The sequence below is a fragment of the Puntigrus tetrazona genome, chromosome 5 (genome assembly GCF_018831695.1).
Source record: "Puntigrus tetrazona isolate hp1 chromosome 5, ASM1883169v1, whole genome shotgun sequence".
In the NCBI taxonomy this organism is placed as follows: domain Eukaryota; kingdom Metazoa; phylum Chordata; class Actinopteri; order Cypriniformes; family Cyprinidae; genus Puntigrus; species Puntigrus tetrazona.
Window position 1 is genome coordinate 10,402,580 of NC_056703.1, and position 6,011 is coordinate 10,408,590.

The following is a 6,011-nucleotide window of genomic DNA, read 5'->3' on the forward strand; positions in this document are numbered from 1 at the left end:
GAAATACTTTTATGGAAACACAAAACTGACTCTTGTTATGACATACTCTACAATTCAAAAGTTTGGGGTCAGCACAGCATTTATTTAAGTAAAAATACAATTATACTGTAAAAGTTTTAAGCGTCATAATTCTTCAGAGTTAATGATTTTAATATTTTAAATATTTGTGATGAAAAAAGCTGCTTTGTATTTTTGTGGAACCCAACCGTTTTTGTCCAAAACTTGTATCAGTATTTGCATATTAAAAAATAATTACAACCTCACGTAGTCAGATTTACACGCTGCCTCTGAATCTTTCGTCTGTCATAAAAAACTTAGCATTGCATTCAATTTTATGTGTTTTCACATCTGTAGCATGCATTTTGATTAAAAAATATATATATATTATGAATATGAAAAAAAAAAGTGAATATGGTTACAGTGTGGGACTAAACTGTTAACAATCTGTGTGATTAAGACTAAATAATTGCAAAAAAGTTACTTTATTTTTGGGAAAAGCTTTCGGATTATTTGTTTGCAGCTACTTGATTTGATATTCAGCATTTAATTCAATGAAATTCAGACATTTTAAGTCTGGATTAAGTGTCCAAATATAACCTCTGCCATTGCTTTATAAAGCAGCTGAATTTGCCAGAAACAAAAAAAAACTGAATTGATCAGGAACATAGTATAACAGTCTATGCGTTTGTCTTGGTGTTTACATGCTTGGATGTTTTCAGCATCATCTAATTGTCTAAAAGATCATTATCACCCAGCAGATTATAGTATTCCTACAGCCGTCATACGCTAAACTGCTTATATACATAATCTTGGATGTGTGCACTAAGATTTGATGTCTGTTGTGAGATGGTTGGTATGGTCGAGTGCCCTCTAATCCCTCTCCTAGACTCAGGATTAAACCGGCCAGGGCCGAAAGGGAGGGAGGGAGGAGTTAAAAACAGAAGGTCTCATCACCCCCCATCACTGTCATTAGAAACACACACATGGCACACACCAGTCCCCCTCAAACTGCCCAGCATACTCTTCCACACTACAGTTCCAGTGAAGATTAAATAGTGACTGGGCAGACGCTAAGAGGATCTAGTGAGACCCCGGCTCGGGTGGGCGCCTACATGATTTCTGATGGGGTTCAAACATTATAGCAATAATCAGAGGGCAAAGGTCAATGAGTTTCTCTTTGGAGATGATAAAAAACGACACAATATCAGTTCTTCAATCGCTGTCTTCAGACAGTGCAAACGTTGTACCGCGGTTGCATCACTTACATATTCCTCGCTACTTTTATGGTATCTATATCAAGGATGATAAAAGAAAGACATCATCATCCTCTTCCTATGGCTCTCAGAGACTCAGACTCTCTCGAGAAGCCCCGTAATCCTCCAGCGGCCCAAGCTGTCGGATGTTTGCTACAGTAAATATGTCTCTGTTTGTGCGTTTGTGAGTCTGGTGCCCCCCACATCCCTACAAGCATCCTGACACTACTGTAATTTCTGCTCAACTCTGGCAACAAGTTCCCCTTTGTTTCCTGTTTGGCTCGTGAGACAAGCAGTCTGTAAGCCTTTCTATACTCTCCCAGCCGAACAATAGGGAAGCTATGCAGCCTCTCCTTTGTGTCTGTCTGTGCTCTTGTATTGTAATGCTACTTTATTTGTCCGCGTAGCCTAACTCTCAGCTTGCGCAGGCAAGATGCCCATCAATTCATTAACTTAATCTGTTTTTCATGAGCAAGCGATGGAAGGCGGGAGGAAAGGAGCGCTGGAATCCGTAACGGTGTTGGGTTTTGTTTAAAATCATGCCAGAAGATTGGGATTGGTCAGCGGCCAAACGTGTTGAGTTGAACGGTGACAATCTGTGGAACTAACAAATGGCAGATAAATGGCAGACATCAAAGAGAAGAATGCGATGTTAAAACACGGGGAGACTCTTTGAAAATGTGCACACGACAGCAAGTTGCTCATCAGAGAAGAGAGAAACTTAGTCTCACTCCAGACAGCCAATAGTGTGTGAGTGTGTTTTGCGTGTTAGTGTATATTGCATCAGTGGATCGAGTGAATAATTCAGCTACTGCAGGCGTATGTTCCATTACCTCAGCCCCTCTGACTTCAGTCTTCAGCCCCTGAGGTGGCTGTACTGCAGCCATTAGCCTTTCTTCATCAGACACTTCCTCTTTGGGGGTATAGAGAGGTGAAGGTCTCCCCCATTAGATCCGTCCCTTTAGATTCATAAATTGGAAAGGCCAATTTGAGATAATGGTCCCTTAAAAATGATTGCACGAATCAAGTATGTAGGTGTGAATTATTAACTGCGAGTTATGTCCGTGGATGAATAAGGAATGTTAAGTTAATGGTGTATATCTGTGGTAGACTAAGAAGTTCTGAGAAGTGTCGATTTGTTTGAACTTGGCTTATGTAGGACACAGAGGTCACACTTTGACACAGAATCCGGTCGCTTCGGGTAATTCGAACTGCAACAAATGAGGATTTGAATTGGATTGGGATTTTTAAGGCACAACTAAATCACGTTCCACGTCGGCTTCTTATCATCTTGTGGAGGTTTATTTTGCGATAATAACTGTCTGACTGTACATTATACCACATATTTCATAACTGTACTCACCCAAAGCTACTATATAATAAGTGGAATAAGTGGTCTAATATACAATATTGCCATGGATGGCTATTCTCTAGGTGGCATGACTGACTAACCAGCATCGAGCAACATCTTGTCCAGCTACTGCCGTAAATTAATCTGACATTTGTAGACGATGTAGCAGCTGGACTTTATGTTGAGTTATGCACTTATCATTTTCAAAAGCAAGAATCGTGCAGTGTTTCTGTACAAAAGTCTCTCTCAACGTATCCGGCATCAACATTTATTAGGCTCTGAAAACTAAATCAGCAGGAGAAATAATTTTGAGAGTTTGCCTCAGGGCATATGTGCATATTCTAATGTGTCATACAAAAAACTACACACTCAATGTAACATTAGTTTTAATATCTTAATAGCTTTGTTAAGAGAGAGTGAAGGAGGAAAAAAAGTCATGGATTAAGAAAAAAATCCAATTAAAATCAACTGATTGGCAGACTTCTGTGCTATGTTGATGGGAAGGCAGTTATATTTTGCACGATTGGTCTTATTAAGAGCTTTGATGAGAAATCTGCTTATTACTTGCTGATACAGATGAGATGGGCTCCAACTTTATTAGTCTTGCAATAAAATTATAATACAGTCCCTTTGGCTTTATTTGGGCCATTTTGACATCCAGCTGAAATGATTCCATATACTAGATCTGATCATTTACTAGTGTGCAAAACTTAGGCCATCTAATTATATAAAATTTTAACCATACTTTGGATAAGTGATCTGTCAAGGGTTATAACGTAATAGTGTATTTAATAAAAGGTTCGAAGAAATTGCAGCATCCCTGTAAAAGTGGGCAGTTTAGTACGAGAACAAAACTGTGTATAAAGAAACGGTGTAGATTTAATATTTAGTTTGATTGTGTGTGTTTGTGTACGTCTGTATATCTGTGTTTCAAAGCATTTGCGTGTGTATGTGTGTGGAGAAGTTTAGTGATCTTTTCCACTGCCATTTTTCAAGGTGACACGGCTCGGCTCCTTCAGGGCTTTCTTTCCAATTCTTTTTGGGATTGAAATTATGATGAAGTAATTTTTTCCCAGAAAATTGCCTCTGTCACTTGTGGTATCTTTCTGTAAATTTCTCAAGTGTATTTTTCCCCTGTCTGTCTCTCTCTCTCTCTCTCTCTCTCTCTCTCTCTCTGAAAGCCAATGTCATTCTCTCTTCCGACTCATTACAGCGAGGATTTTGTCTGAGATTCAGCATGTTGACATTTGACATGTAGATTTGCAAGGGGAGACAATTATCGGGTGAACTCTGATCTACATACATAAATATCATGTTGAACAGTGATAGAAAAGAGATTCAAACACGACCGCACCTTACTCGTGTATATATAACTTAAGAAAAGCATCATGTTCTGTAGGCCTATATGGTATTCAATCAATTTCCCAGTAAAATGTTCTCTTTTTTTAAAAACACCTGCTTGTTTCCACAGTACAATATAAAGGCATGTGTCATTTGAGAGTTAAGGGGAATCCCTTTGAGAAATAGTGCCCTAATTTTTATTTTCAATGGAAAGTTATCCAATTATATTTAAGTTAACTTCCTGATGGTCGATTCAAGGACAAAAGAGTTGCACAAATATGCTTTAACCTTAAAACCAGGGAGATCTATCAACTCATTTAAAGCTTCTATCTTTAGACCTCAGTCTTGTCTTCTCTCAAAAATAATGACTAACAGTGAGGTGGCCTGACCAACAGTCCAGTTATTCATTTGTGAGGAAAACTATGTACTTATGGGAAATAACATCACAATTTAGACGTTTTTGAGCTATTCTGTTTGACAGCAGTATGCGATGTAGACCAAAGCAAAGCAATAGAAGGGAATACACAAGCTTTGCATAACAAGCTCTTTTATTAAGCCTTTGTATGCTGCCAAATATGTTTACCTTTACTCTGACTAGTTTTCGGGCACCATATGGCTGCATCTGTCTTTGGATCATTATTTTTTTTTCCTGTAGGTCTGCTGTAAATCTGTAGCCCTGGAAAAAAGAGAAAAGGTTCAAATTGTGATTGTGAGTCAGACGTTTAATTCTGTTTGTGATAAACTTTGTTAAATAAAAACATTGCAATATATTGCATGCTGATTTCACAAAGGTTACACATATTTCTTTTTTGCAACACTCAGGCCTTTCCTGAATAGCCAGAAAAAGCTTTTTGTTCAACAACAGTGCTGTCACTCCAGGACAGTGCCTTACAATCTCCAATGGACTGGTCTGGTTTTATTGTCATGCTTGCTTTTTGTCATTACATCACAATTATGAGTTTGTTCATACAGGGGAAATGGAAAATAAAAAAGGAGGGGAAAGAAATGTAGGTCAGTGGTGATGTGCTCTGGGCAGCTAGTCTCTTCCTTTCCCTGGATGGGTCTGTAGCTCAGTCTCTATCTCCTCCTCCCCCCATACACACACGGGCAGTGGGCAATTTCACACTCTCCTAGCTATTTGCTGTTTAAACTGTGGATGAAGTAGTTAGTAGATGAAGCTGAAATTTAAAAACAAATTAAAATTGGTTCATCAGCCATATGTAAAGAAATATGAAACCATGCCATGCTATTGAAAAATATTATTTTTTAAAATTATTTTATTCTTGCTTTTTGCACCATAAAGAAAACTATAATTAATAAGTTATTTTTTTACTACTTCATTACTATTTTTAATGCCTGATTTGGCACCTGATATTTTGCACACTGAAAAAAATTGTCATTTACTACACATTAATCAAACATTTTATAGATTCATCTCTGCTGACCTGGTAGGCCAGTGGGTCGTTGATAAATATAGTAGCCTAGCTATCTATTCTATTATAGCTACATTTGAGGTTCAACAGTTAGCAATTATACTATACACCACAATCTGTCCTATAGTGTGACAGAAAACAATAAAAATAAAAAACTCTAACACTAAAGATGGAAAGGAATGGGATGTTGTGTCTTTAAAATGGTTTTATTCTCTAGATAAATTCTTCACATCGTAACATATAAAAGTTGCGTTTTTTTATAGACTCATTGTACTACATAGATTTTAAAAAGAATAAAGTACATAGTAACTAAAGTACATCAACTTTAAAAAGTATCTCAACATTTTACTCCGTTTACTCCGCAACTCATGTGAAACACTCAGACAAACTACCAAAAATAATAGCTTAAGTTCTACTACCTCTAACTGTAGAAGCAATCTACAAAAAAGGAAAGAAACGAACTAAAAGGTAATACCATTATAGGTTAAGGAAGAATTTTTTTTTCATATTTTTTTTTGAAAATGAATAGCAATGTCTGCGCGCGTCGCGCTGGCGTACGCGCGGACCGCACAGTGTCCGTCTCTGCTTAATGCCGCTGAAGACGCCAGAAAGTGGGCGGAGCGGAAAGTGTCG